Here is a 15,492-nt window from a genome sequence, read left to right on the forward strand (position 1 = left end):
CACTAACTTCATAAAAAGATCGACAACCAACTAAAAATCGCGTGTTTCTTATGTATTGCAGTAAAGTGAACGAAATGAAGCAGACTCTCACACATCGACAACATCACATAGAAAAGGCATAATAAACACAAAAAAACGCACTTGAAAATGGGAATCATTTCCCGAAACGCGTCGTGTTGAAACACCTATTTTTTTTCCCAGTCGCAGGCTTTCAGAGCCATTTATAATGGATCAAATGATAGTGCGTTAGCGACTTCGGTCAAGAGTGTGGAAGAACAGTGGTGGGAATAGGGAGATGGGATGGCTCTGAGCACTATGGGACTCAACTGCTGAGGTCATTAGTCCCCTAGAACTTAGAACTAGTTAAACCTAACTAACCTAAGGACATCACAAACATCCATGCCCGAGGCAGGATTCGAACCTGCGACCGTAGCGGTCTTGCGGTTCCAGACTGCAGCGCCTTTAACCGCACGGCCACTTCGGCCGGCGAGTAGCGAGAAACGAAAGAAAGTAAGAGTGTACAGAAGATAATTTAAATACGTGATTTTCCTTTGGCTTAACACATACAGGGAGATGATCTTGCTTATTCACAACAAGCTGAAACCTCCCTGAATTTTCGTTTACGCGCTACATATAGCAGTCATGTAGCACTAGAAACAGTAGACCCGCCAGGGTAGCCGAGTGCGCTACTGCGCTGCTTCCTGGACTTGGGTAGGCGCGCCGGCCCCGGATCGACGAGAGCCGGTATGCCGGCCAGCCTGGATGTGGTTTTTAGGCGGTGGTGGTGGTGGTGGTTAGTGTTTAACGTCCCGTCGACAACGAGGTCATTAGAGACGGAGCGCAAGCTCGGGTGAGGGAAGGATGGGGAAGGAAATCGACCGTGCCCTTTCAAAGGAACCATCCCGGCATTTGCCTGAAGCGATTTAGGGAAATCACGGAAAACCTAAATCAGGATGGCCGGAGACAGGATTGAACCGTCGTCCTCCCGAATGCGAGTCCAGTGTGCTAACCACTGCGCCACCTCGCTCGGTGGTTTTTAGGCGGTTTACCACATCCCGCTAGGTGAATACTGGGCTGGCCCCAAGTTCCGCCTCAGTTACAGGACTCAGACATTTGAAAAAATTCGCCCTATTTCATGACTTGCACTAGACGCAGACAGTTGGGGTACACTACTTCCGTCTCGGGGGGTTCAGGGTGGCGGCAGGAAGGGCATCCGGCCACCCTCTGCACTTACCACTGCCAAATTCGTACTAACAAAGCCGACCCCGCGTTGGAGCGGGACAAAGGCCCCAAGAAAGAAAGAAAGTAAGTAGCACTAGAAACAGTCTCACATAAATGTGAACCAGTCGTCTATGCGTAAAAAATCATGTAGCAATGAAAGCGTAGGGTGTCATATCACATCAAATGGGATTGCAAGAGCAACCGCTGCCGTTGTGTTTCGTATCGTGCGACTCTAGCGTGGACTGTGATGACATGGCAGAGACGTTGGCAGTATCGAGTATTAAAGGAGAAGGAAGGACATTAGAAATGGGACACAAACCCGCAGCTCGTGGTCGTGCGGTAGCGTTCTCGCTTCCCGCGCCCGGGATCCTGGGTTCGATTCCCGACGGGGTCAGGGATTTTCTCTGCCTTGTAATGACTGGGTGTTGTGTGATGTCCTTAGGTTAGTTAGGTTTAAGTAGTTCTAAGTTCTAGGGGACTGATGGAGCCATTTGAACCATTTTTTTTTTTTGGGGGGGGGGGGGACACAAATAGTCCGAGATTCGCCTTAGGCGATTCAGAGAAACAAGTTAAACATAAATCTGTGGGACCGGAAGGGGATTTGAAGCTCCGTCGTCTCGAATATGAGTCAAGTGTCTTGACATTATGCCACCTCGATCGGTCAAAGCCGATTTCCGACACACAGGAGATAAATACCTGGGGACGGCACGCCGACAAGCCCTGCAGTGTAGTGATAAAGCCTCCACTAACGAGGCATCATAATACCTGAACAAAGTCACGGAGCTCTCTTCCTCTTAACGTTCACGGCCTTAGAAACTGGTATTACAGACTTCGGCTCGAGACGAATTTCGCTTCGTCTTGGATTCCTGTTTAGAATTTAAATTTAATTCTTGAATGGAAATAAATTCCCGAATGTGAATAACTTGGCATCAGTTGGTTAGTTGTACTAGGTACAGATGATGTACCTGTTGGTGATATATGATGATTATTACTGGACCAGGACTCGAACCTGGATTTCACCCTTTTCGCGAGCGATTGCATTACCATTAGGCCATCCGTGCACACCTCCCTCACCGACCCAAACTTCCATCCCACACTAACTACGCCCCTATACAACAGTCCCTTACTTTCATCACTGCATGTTTTCAGCTTAATTCTGTATTCCGAGAGTAGTGAGAAGTTTAGATCGGTCCGGGATATGTGCACGGACGGTCTAATGATAAGACAACCGCTCGCAATAAGCCGGAAATCCAGGTTCGAATCCCAGCCCGGCAATAATTTTTATGTATCACCAACAGGCAGAACATCTGTCTCTAGTACAGTTTACGCAAAGTTACTCGCATTCACCGAATTCATGTCGATATCATTTCGAACGACTGTTAATCATCATCAATGTATACCGACGTGACAAAATTTATGGGATAGCGATATGCGCACATACAAACTGCGGTAGTATTGCGTACACAAAATGGTTTAAATGGCTCTGAGCACTATGGGACTAAACTTCTGAAGTCATCAGTCCCCTAGAACTTAGAACTACTTAAACCTAACTAACCTAAGGACATCACACACTCCATGCCCGAGGCAGATTTGCACCTTTGACCGTAGCGGTCGCGCGGTTCCAGACTGTAACGCCTAGAACCGTTCGGACATTGCGGCCGCCTGCGTACACAGGATATAAAAGGGCAGTGTATTGGCGGAGCTGTCATTTGTACTCAAATGATTCATGTGAAAAGGTTTCAGACGTGATTATGGTCGCAAGATGGGAATTTGCAGACTCTGAAAGCGAAATGATAGTTGGATCTAGATTGCACATTCCATTTCGGAAACAGTTGAGGGAAATCAAGATTCCGAGACCCATAGCGTCAAGAGTGTGCCGAGAATACCAAATTACAGGCATTACCTCTTTGGAGAGAAGAGAACCACTTGTATGAATATCAAGAGCTCAGATGCAACCCAGTTCTAAGCAAAGAGGGGAAGGCAGAAATGTGGTGGAAGGAGTATATAGAGGGTTTATACAAGGGCGATGTACTTGAGGACAATATTATGGAAATGGAAGAGGATGTAGATGAAGATGAAATGGGAGATACGATACTGCGTGAAGAGTATGACAGAGCACTGAAAGACCTGAGTCGAAACAAGGCCCCGGGAGTAGACAACATTCCATTAGAACTACTGACGGCCTTGGGAGAGCCAGTCCTGACAAAACTCTACCATCTGGTGAGCAAGATGTATGAAACAGGTGAAATACCCTCACACTTCAAGAAGAATATAATAATTCCAATCCCAAAGAAAGCAGGTGTTGACAGATGTGAAAATTACCGAACTATCAGTTTAATAAGTCACAGCTGCAAAATACTAACGCGAATTCTTTACAGACGAATGGAAAAACTGTTAGAAGCGGACCTCGGGGAAGATCAGTTTGGATTCCGTAGAAAAGTTGGAACACGTGAGTCAATACTAACCTTACGACTTATCTTAGAAGAAAGATTAAGAAAAGGCAAACCTACGTTTCTAGCATTTGTAGACTTAGAGAAAGCTTTTGACAACGTTAACTGGAATACTCTCTTTCAAATTCTGAAGGTGGCAGGGGTAAAATACAGGGAGCGAAAGGCTATTTACAATTTGTACAGAAACCAGATGGAAGTTTTAAGAGTTGAGGGACACGAAAGGGAAGCAGTGGTTGGGAAGGGAGTGAGACAGGGTTGTAGCCTATCCCCGATGTTATTCAATCTGTATATTGAGCAAGCAGTGAAGGAAACAAAAAAAAAAAAAAAAATCCGGAGTAGGTATTAAAATTCATGGAGAAGAAGTAAAAACTTTGAGGTTCGCCGATGACATTGTAATTCTGTCAGAGACAGCAAAGGACTTGGAAGAGCAGTTGAACGGAATGGACAGTGTCTTGAAAGGAGGATATAAGATGAACATCAACAAAAGCAAAACGAGGATAATGGAATGTAGTCGAATTAAATCGGGTGATGCTGAGGGAATTAGATTAGGAAACGAGACACTTAAAGTAGTAAAGGAGTTTTGCTATTTAGGGAGTAAAATAACTGATGATGGTCGAAGTAGAGAGGATATAAAATGTAGACTGGCAATGGCAAGGAAATCGTTTCTGAAGAGAAATTTGTTAACATCGAGTATAGATTTAAGTGTCAGGAAGTCGTTTCTGAACGTGTTTGTATGGAGTGTAGCCATGTATGGAAGTGAAACATGGACGATAACTAGTATGGACAAGAAGAGATTAGAAGTTTTCGAAATGTGGTGCTACAGAAGAATGCTGAAGATAAGGTGGGTAGATCACGTAACTAATGAGGAGGTATTGAATAGGATTGGGGAGAAGAGAAGTTTGTGGCACAACTTGACTAGAATAAGGGATCGGTTGGTAGGACATGTTTTGAGGCATCAAGGGATCACAAATTTAGCATTGGAGGGCAGCGTGGAGGGTAAAAATCGTAGAGGGAGACCAAGAGATGAATACACTAAGCAGATTCAGAAGGATGTAGGTTGCAGTAGGTACTGGGAGATGAAGAAGCTTGCACAGGATAGAGTAGCATGGAGAGCTGCATCAAACCAGTCTCAGGACTGAAGACCACAACAACAACAACCTCTCACAAAGGACAAGGCAGTGGCTGATGGTCTTCATTTAACGACCGGGAGCAGCGGCGTTTGAGTAAAATTGTCAGTGTTGACAGACAACGAAGACTGTATGAAATGAACGCAGGAATCAATCTGAGGTGTATGGTGAACGTATCGCTTAGGACAGTGCGGTGAAATCTTCGTTAATGGGCTATTGCAGCAGACGACCGACGCGAGTGCGTTTGCGAACAGCACGACATCGCCTGCAGCGTCTCTACTGGGTTCGTGACCATATCGGTTGGACCCTAGACGACTGCAAAACGGTGGCCTGATTAGACGAGTCCCGATTTAAGTTGATAAGAGCTTATTGTGGGATTCGAGTATGACGCAGACCCCATGGAGCCATGTACCCAAGTTGTCAACAGGGCACTGTACAAGCTGGTGGTGGCTCCATAATGGTGTGGGTTGTGTTCTCGTGGAGTGGGCTGGGTCCACTGGTTCAATTGAAACCATCACTGACTGGAAATGCTCATGTTCGGCTACATGGAAACTGTAGTGGCGTGGCAAGACAGCCAAGCCACTCGGAGGTAGCCGAAAGGCACGCGTTAAGCTCACGCAGATTGGCGTGAGGTCTGGAACAAGGTAAAATAATTATCCTATAAAGAAAAGAACGTAGTTCTTGTAATACTTAACTTTAATCCACAATTGGAGAACATCGCTCTTGTTTAGACATTATTACACTGAATATAAACTGGTAATGGCACCTTGCTAGGTCGTAGCAAATGACGTAGCTGAAGGCTATGCTAACTATCGTCTCGGCAAATGAGAGCGTAATTGTCAGTGAACCATTCCTAGCAACGTCGGCTGTACAACTGGGGCGAGTGCTAGTAAGTCTCTCTAGACCTGCCGTGTGGCGGCGCTCGGTCTGCGATCACTGACAGTGGCGACACGCGGGTCCGACGTATACTAATGGACCGCGGCCGATTTAAAGGCTACCACCTAGCAAGTGTGGTGTCTGGCGGTGACACCACAGAGACCATTTGCAGTCATTCGTGGACTTCATAATCCCAAATGCTGATATCATGTCATCAGGCCACAACTGTTTGCGCCGACATGAGTCCCGTCTAACATTTATGAGACATAAACGAGAGGTCAGTTCGTGCACATCCTGCACCGGCAACAGTTTCGCAATTATGGATTGCTATAGAGGCAATATGGCTTCATATTTCTGCAGGGGATCTCCATCGATTTGTTGAACCCAAGACACGTCGAGTTGCTACACTACGCAGGACAAAGTAATGTCCGTCTGGATGTTAGTATGTTTGCTATGACTTTCACCACCTCAGTAATTAAAAAACACTTTTGTATCTCCGCGTCAGTGTAACGACTGCCTTTGTCGGTTGCGGGTTCTGCAATAACACAACCGCAACGAATAATGACTTCCGCACTTGGACGACTATTAAGTACAGTCGCTTGGTATGCACCTTCGCTACTCCACTCAGCGCCCATATTTGACTAACACCATCGTGCATGTTAGTATGGTAAATATATAATATGTATGGTTTTTACTTAGGTACATCTTCGGTTCGGAATAAGTTGCTGTAAAGCGATAGCGCAGCTCAAGGCGACAATAGTGAGTAAAATCAAACCACTGAGAGCAATCAGCTGCTGGATGACTTAACACTGATGACCCAAAAAATTATGACCACCTGCTTAGCGTGTTGATCCACTTTAGAACGCAACAAAGCAAAAGACTTTAAGTGACATGGATATGCTCTGTAGGAATCAGCATGGGTTTCGAAAAAGCCGATCGTGTGAAACCCAGCTCTCGCTATTCGTCCAAGAGACTCAGGGGGCATAGACACGGATCCCAGGTGGATGACGTATTTCTTGACTTCCGCAAGGCATTTGATACATTTCCCAATAGTCGTTTAATGAACAAAGTAAGAGCATATGGACTATCAGACCAATTGTGTGATTGGATTGAAGAGTTCCTAGAAAACAGAACGCAGCAAACAGTGGGCGAACAAGCGTACTGTAACCTACTTCCTTTGTTTGCGGACTGCATTTCCTTAGGATTCTTCCAATGAATCTCAGTCTAGCATCTGCTTTATCGCCGATTAATTTTAGGTGGTCATTCCATTTTAAATCACTCCTAATGCCTACTCCCTATATAATTTATGGAATTAACTGCTTCCAGTTACTGACCTGCTATATTGTAGCTAAATGATAAAGAATCTTTCTTTCTATTTATTCGCAGCACATTACACTTGCCAACATTGAGATTCAGTTGCCATTCCCTGCACCATGCGTCAATTCGTTGCATATTCTTCTGCATTTCAGTACAGTTTTCCATTGTTGCAACCTCTCGATATACCACAGCATCATCCGCTAAAAGCCTCAGTGAACTTCCGATGTTATCCACAAGGTCATTTATGTATATTGTGAATAGCAACGGTTCTACGACACTCCCCTGCGGCACAGCTGAAATCACTCTTACTTCGGAAGACTTCTCTCCATTGAGAATGACATGCTGCGTTCTGTTTTCTAGGAACTCTTCAATCCAACATTGTGTGTTGGTATCGACAGTAGGAACACTGACCGTCTCTCTAAACAAACGGTACCGGGCGATCAAGTATGCCAGGCGCTGGATTGGGCGTAGTGATGAAGATGATGCGGCTTTGTTATTTTGGCCCCCCAGTTCACCTGATGTAAGGTTTTTCCTTTGAGATTACATTAAGGACTGCATGTGCATACTCCCACCGCTCAGAGAATGCATCAATGCTGCTTTCATGACCACTGACAGGATGTTGCCACGTAAAGTATGGAACGAATTTGACTGTCACTTGGACGTGTGTCGTGTGACCAGGGAGGCACTCATAGAAAATGTATACAGTGCTACATATAAACTTGATAAGTTTGTGGTTCTATTAATCATGCTTGGAAATATGAGAGTTTGGAAAATATTGAGCTTCGAAATCGAATGTTTTTATACCCACCTGACTGTCGAGATCCACGGTTTCCAGGGTGTCATGTGAGAGAAACGGATATATCTTTCGTATGATCTATGTTTTCGGAACTTGTGCTAGCTAGCATGGAAGAGTCACTGTATTAGAGATACGACATGACGTTTGTGTTCAGAATATATTCTACGATTTTAAAACAGATGATGGATGTAAAAGAGATCGGAATAAAAAATTTTTTGTTGGTCTTTTCTGCTACCCTTCTTGGAGACGTTTGTGATCTGTGGCTTCTGCCAACTACCGCGTAGAGTTTCTTGTTTGAGGGATCTACAGCATATTGGGATTAAAAGAAGAATTTACTTATATGCAAATTCTGTAGTGAAACTGATGGGGATCCCATCGGATACTGGATTTACGTTCTGTTTTAGGTATTTAAACAGTATGCCAACGGCTCTGACACTAATATCTGTATTACGCATTTTGAAATGGTGAGAGAATTCATCTGGGGCAGCAGTTCTAGATTTTGTTTTATAAAAGAACATTTTAAAGTTTGAAACTTCCTGGCAGATTAAAACTGTGTGCCCGACCGAGACTCGAACTCGGGACCTTTGCCTTTCGCGGGCAAGTGCTCTACCAACTGAGCTACCGAAGCACGACTCACGCCCGGTCCTCACAGCTTTACTTCTGCCAGTATCTCGTCTCCTATCTTCCAAACTTTACAGAAGCTCTCCTGCGAACCTTGCAGAACTAGTACTCCTGAAAGAAAGGATGTACTGCTCACTGGCCTGGGATTCGTACCAGGCAGGGTTGATAGAAGAGATAGAGAAGATCCAACGAAGAGCAGAGCGCTTCGTTACAGGATCATTTAGTAATCGCGAAAGTGTTACGGTGATGATTAACTCCAGTGGAAGACTCTGCAAGAGAGACGCTCAGTAGCTCAGAACGGACTTTTGTTGAGATTTCGAGAACATACCTTCACCAAGGAGTCAAGCAGTATATTGCTCCCTCCTACGAATATCTCGCGAAGAGACCATGATGATAAAATCAGAGAGATTAGAGCTCACACAGGGGCATACCGACAATCTTTCTTTTCATGAACAATACGAGACTGGAATAGAAGGGAGAACCGATAGAGGTACTCAAGGTAGCCTCCGCGAAACACCGTCAGGTGGCGGAGTATGGATGTAGATATAGATGTAGATGTAGATGCGACAAGTCGTTCATAGGTTTCTGGAAGGATGTTGCACCAGATAAATCTGCACACATGTCTCAAAATTCCCGTAAGTTACGGACCATTGGATTGTGGGTGCGGGACTGGTGCCCAGTAGGCGTGATGTATTCCATCGGCTTGAGATCAAGCAAAGTCGATGGTCAAGATATCAACGTGAGTTCACTACTTGCTTCGCTAAACCATGTAGAACGGTTCTGCTCTTGTGGCAGGGATAATTATCCTGCTAAAAGATACCATGTCGTTAGGGAGGACTACAACCGTGAAAGGATGCTGATGGTTCACAGAAATGTTCACGTAGCCCGTAGCTGTCGTGGTGGCTTCGATTAACACGACAGGCACCATTGACGACTAGGTGCATGTCCTCCATAACAGTACTGCCCCCACCGGCTTGCGACCTAGGTGTGCCGGCCGGTGTGGCCGAGCGGTTCTAGACGCTACAGCCTGGAACCGCGCGACCGCTACGGTCGCAGATTCGAATCCTGCCTTGGGCATGGATGTGTGTGATGTCCTTAGGTTAGTTAGGTTTAAGTAGTTCTAAGTTCTAGGGGACTGATGACCTCAGAAGTTAAGTCCTATAGTGCTCAGAGCCATTTGAACCATTTTTGACCTAGGTGTGCTGCGTGTTTCAAGCAGCCATTCACTTGGATGACGGCGTATCTGGACACGGCCATAGACCTGGTGGAACAAGAAAATGATTCACCCTGCCAGGCGACACGTTTCCATTGATCCATCCAATATCGATGATCCCGAGCCCACTGCAGCATTACTTTACGGTAATTGGGTCAATATCGAAACACGGACTGACTGTCTGCTGCGGAATCCTAAATTCGATACCGTTAGCTGAAGGGTGTGCTCTGCAACACTGTGCCTAAACCAGCACTGTACTCTGTCCTTAGATTCGCCACAGATCGCAACCTGTCATGCTTAACAGAACAGGCGTCTCCGACCTCTACGTTCTATGGCGAGGCTGGAATGTCCAACACATTGTTACATACTCGTGATTTCACTGCCCTGTTACCAGTATCCATTGACGCTCAAGACAGTAGCATGCAAGCAGCCTACCAAATTCGCCGATTCCGTGATGCTCGTTCCAAGGCTCCGTCCTTAGCAATCTGCCCTTTGTCAAAGATGGTTACATCAGTGAATTTCCGCATTCGCCGTCCTAGAATGGTCCCCCATTCAGTGAGCATTATGTTGTGTCCCGTAAATGTGTGTGGTTAACATTATACATACAACACCACAGTTAGGCACTTGCAGTGTCTCAGTAAGCGTAGCGCTTGTATGAGAATCACGAGTAATGTCAAATATGTCATGTACGTCATGTAGCGCTCATTATTAGGACTGTGCAATCGACTTCTCTGTATGAGCGTTATTGTTACTGGCTTACGTTGCCAGTAATAGTTCTGAGTGATTACTCGTAAATTATTAGCGAAGCAGAACTATATTTACATTGTCTGGATGCCTCTTACCGGATGCGAAATGAAAGGCAGTATACTCAACTGCAATAACAATAGTAATGATTAATTCCCCTGTGGGTCGGGGTTGAAGTCACGCTATCGCTTGCAAAGCAGAAACGTGTCTAACGCTCCCACTGCATCATTAAAGAACTTGAAGCGGATTGTGAGAAAGTTTCATTCCACCTGTGATTCATGACCTCCATGTCAAGTAAATTGTAATAAATGGAAGCATTCATCTAGATATAGCGACGACGTAAGAAACTGTATTAGAACGCACGATTCGATTTCATATTCGGTCGGCAGGAGAAATACATCAGCATCAGCCAAAGTAATTTATTGCTTCTGCTTTCACATTAGTCGCCGATTTTTCAGGACCTTTGACGTAATTCTAACTTCTAACTTTTGCTAAACAGTTTATCATTCCTGAAACTCTGCTTATAAGAAGCTAGAGGGAATTTCGTTCAGTTACTTTCTCAATCTAGAAATGTTCTTGCGTGTACATATGACGATACTCCACATCTTGTACACAACACATTAAAGATCTGGCGTCTTAAATACATTGCCATTCGATGGTGGTTTTCTATTGAATTTGGACAGTTTAATAATTTCAAATTGACATCCCATTTCATACGAAACAGAATGAGATCTACGAAAAATTAAACTTTTCACAGATAGGATCATTGTTGTAATCGTGCTTCGGCAACGGGCTTCGCGATTTTTTGTAATAGCATGTTGTTTCTAACTGAGAAAGCACGCATTGATACTTACGTAAGATTGCGATCCAATTGTTAGCAGTTCTGAGGAATTAAAGAATTTCATAATTTATGACGACCGTACTACAAGCACAAGACTAGTGAATATACGATCAAAATAGTCACGGACAACAAAACAACGACGTCATAAAAAACGTTACGTAGTCCAGATTGCTACCATAGTACAACGAGAAGATGAGTACGCAACGCAAGAAAAAGGTAGGAAGGAATTAAGCTTGGTTACCCACACGTCTAAATTATGAAGTAACTATGAGAGAGGCACCAAAAAAAAAAAAAAAAAAACGGAATAACATTGCCATGGGCGGAGCTTTTGTAGTAAGCATTTATCTGTGCCGCTAGGCGTGTATAACGAAACCCACTGTCAGTTCAATACCACCTGTGTTGTCCGCCTGTCTTGTTCTGTTCACCTTCAATGATTGTTTTTGTTAGCGCTGTTTTATTCTCGTTTCGTTTTTTATTATGACAAGTTTACGTCAACTACTTGCAGCTGTGAAATTTTGTTTTATACTCGGTAAAAATGCTGCTGAAACTGTTTTAATGTTGAAAACAGGTTACCAAGATGATGCTATGGGAAAAACACGGGTGTAGGCGTACGAGTGGTTTGCTCGGTTTTAAAATGGTGACATGTCGATTGGTGACAAATCTTGTTCTGGACGTCCATCAACTACCCGAATCAACGAAAATATTGAATAAATTCGAGATCTTGTGCTCACAGACCGACGACAAACAATTAATCAACTGTTAGAGATTAGAGGGTTATCTTGGAGCTCGGTTCAGTAAAAAAAGACCCGATTTGTGGCAGACAGGAGACTGGTTCTTCCACCACGACAACGCACCTGCACCCACAGCCATCTCTGTTTGACAGTTCTTCTCATGCATCCATGGACCCGGTATGTCAGCAGGGGACTGTTCAAGCTGGTGGAGGCTGTGTAATGGTGTGGAGTGTGTGCAGTTGGAGTGATATGGAACCCCTGATATGCCTAGATACGACTGTGACAGGTGACACTTAAGTATTTTGTCTGATCACCTGCATCCATTCGTGTCCACTGTGCTTTCCGATGGACTTGGGCAATTCCAGCAGGACAATGCGACACCGCACATGTCCAGAATTGCTACAGATTGGTTCCAGGAACACTCTCCTGAGCTTCGACACTTCCGCTGGCCACCAAACTCCCCAGCCATGAACATCATTGAGCATATCTGGGATGCCTTGCAGCGTGCTGTTCAGAAGAGATCTCCACCCTCTCGTACACTTAGGGATTTATGGACAGCCCTGCGGGATCGATGGTGTCAGTTTCCTCCAGCACCACTTCAGACATTAGTCGAGTCCATGTTACGTCGTGTTGCGGCACTTCTGCCTGCTCGCGGGGGTCCTACATGATATTAGGCAGGCGTACCAGTTTTTGTTTGTTTGTTTGTTTTGGCTCTTCAGTGTATAATCATTTTCAAAATATATAGCTTTTAGAAAATAATTTCGTTTTTTTACGTACCCCCTCGTATTAGGTTGTTGCATTTTGTGAAGTGCAGAGTTTTTCATTGTGAAATATCCACAGCAAATTGCCAATCTTTCCACCATTTAGAGATACTACCAAGATCTGAGTGAATATTTGGGCAGATTTTGTTCAGACAGCACTTCATCATACATAACTGCAACATCAAACTTTTCTTAATAAGCACTGGTGTGGTACTGAGTCAAATGCTTTCCGGAAGTCAAGAAATAGAGAGCTACTATATTCATTCGTTTACAAAGTTCTATATTTTCAAAAGTATTAATGGCTCTGAGCACTATGGGACTTAACTTCTGAGGTCATCAGTCCCCTAGAACTTAGAACTACTTAAACCTAACTAACCTAAGGACATCACACACATCCATGCCCGAGGCAGGATTCGAACCTGCGGCCGTAGCGGTCGCGCGGTTCCCGACTGAAGCGCCTAGAACCGCTCTGCCACTCTGGCCGGCTCAAAAGTATTACCTATACAGTTTGCATTGTGCTCGACAGTTGGCGTTACAAGTGCAGCGTCTTGACAAAATGGCGACAAAGCAAGGTAAGGTTTTTGATGTGTTGGAACATCGAGATGGTTATTTGTTGCAGTGCAGCTTGCGTTCAGAAGGGATTATGGAAAACAACCGCCGTATATACAGAACATTGTGTGTTGGTATCGACAGTAGGAACACTGACCGTCTCTCTAAACAAACGGTACCGGGCGATCAAGTATGCCAGGCGCTGGATTGGGCGTAGTGATGAAGATGATGCGGCTTTGTTATTTTGGCCCCCCAGTTCACCTGATGTAAGGTTTTTCCTTTGAGATTACATTAAGGACTGCATGTGCATACTCCCACCGCTCAGAGAATGCATCAATGCTGCTTTCATGACCACTGACAGGATTTTACCAGGTAAAGTATGGAACGAATTTGACTATCACTTGGACGTGTGTCGTGTGACCAGAGAGGCACTCATAGAAAATGTATACAGTGCTACATATAAACTTGATAAGTTTGTGGTTCTATTAATCATGCTTGGAAATATGAGAGTTTGGAAAATATTGAGCTTCGAAATCGAATGTTTTTATACCCACCTGACTGTCGAGATCCACGGTTTCCAGGGTGTCATGTGAGAGAAACGGATATATCTTTCGTATGATCTATGTTTTCGGAATGCGTGCTAGGTAGCATGGAAGAGTCACTGTATTAGAGATACGACATTACGTTTGTGTTCAGAATATATTCTATGATTTTAAAACAGATGATGGATGTAAAAGAGATCGGAATAAAAAATTTTTTGTTGGTCATTTCTGCTACCCTTCTTGTAGACGTTTGTGATCTGCGGCTTCTGCCAACTACCGCGTAGAGTTTCTTGTTTTAGGAATCTACAGCATATTGGGATTAAAAGAAGAATTTACTTATATGCAAATTCTGTAGTGAAACTGATGGGGATCCCATCGGGTACTGGATTTACGTTCTGTTTTAGGTATTTAAACAGTATGCCAACGGCTCTGACACAAATATCTGTATTACGGGTTTTGAAATGGTGAGAGAATTCATCTGGGGCAGCAGTTCTAGATTTTGTTTTATAAAAGAACATTTTAAAGTTTGAAACTTCCTGGCAGATTAAAACTGTGTGCCCGACCGAGACTCGAACTCGGGACCTTTGCCTTTCGCGGGCAAGTGCTCTACCAACTGAGCTACCGAAGCACGACTCACGCCCGGTCCTCACAGCTTTACTTCTGCCAGTATCTCGTCTCCTATCTTCCAAACTTTACAGAAGCTCTCCTGCGAACCTTGCAGAACTAGTACTCCTGAAAGAAAGGATACTGCGGAGACATGGCTTAGCCACAGCCTGGGGGTTGTTTCCAGAATGAGATTTTCAGTCTGCAGCGGAGTGTGCGCTGATATGAAACTTCCTGGCAGATTAAAACTGTCCCGAGTTCGAGTCTCGGTCGGGCACACAGTTTTAATCTGCCAGGAAATTTCATATCAACGCACACTCCGCTGCAGAGTGAAAATCTCATTCTGGATTTTGAAGTTTGGTTTAACATTTCTGCTTTTGCTTCCTACCTTCAGTTTCAGTTTCTGTGTCATCCAAGAGTGTCTCGACAGTAATTTTGATGCCAACGACATTCTTTACGTATGACCAGAATATCTTTGGGATCTGTAAGAGGTGTTTTGACACAATTCTGCTAGATTACGTGTTGAAATCTCTCCCACCGCCCATCTGACAGACAACCGCGTGACATTTAGTATCTCCTCATCTGTAGCCCTATGCTTTGTTCAACACCTATTGTGAAATAATCGCTGTTACTTTGTAATTTTGTTTAGTGAGAATATATTGCAGCACGTAGCACCCCTCCTATCATGAACTGTTCTACTGGGATCATACGCTGATGAGGCGAAACATTACGACAGCCTGCTTCACAACGTGTTGGACCGCAATACAGCAACGATTCTGCGTGTAATGGATCGATAAATCCTTGGTAGGTTTCCACACGTGTGCGACACCCGATGTCTAAGCACAGCTCACACAGTTTCCGTAAATTACGGTGCGGTGACTTGTGGGCGTAGAGCGGGCGTCCCATAGCATCACAGATGTGTTCCATCAAGTTTAGATAAGAAGAATTTGATGTCCGAGACATCAACGCGAGTTCGCTATCATGCTCCTCAAATCTCCGTAGCACTTCTGGCCTTGTGACTGGGACACTTATCTTACTGAAGAATACTATCACTGTCGGGAGAGACATAGGGCATGATGGTCAAAATGTGCTCTCAACAG

General features: G+C 44.5%; 1 protein-coding gene across 1 annotated transcript in view; it reads right to left on the reverse strand.

Annotated features, from left to right (window-relative positions):
- LOC126260817 (uncharacterized) overlaps positions 1-15,492 on the reverse strand; it is a 955,955-nt gene that overhangs the window by 785,269 nt on the left and 155,194 nt on the right. The window lies entirely within an intron of this gene.

Source organism: Schistocerca nitens, chromosome 5 (genome assembly GCF_023898315.1).
Source record: "Schistocerca nitens isolate TAMUIC-IGC-003100 chromosome 5, iqSchNite1.1, whole genome shotgun sequence".
In the NCBI taxonomy this organism is placed as follows: domain Eukaryota; kingdom Metazoa; phylum Arthropoda; class Insecta; order Orthoptera; family Acrididae; genus Schistocerca; species Schistocerca nitens.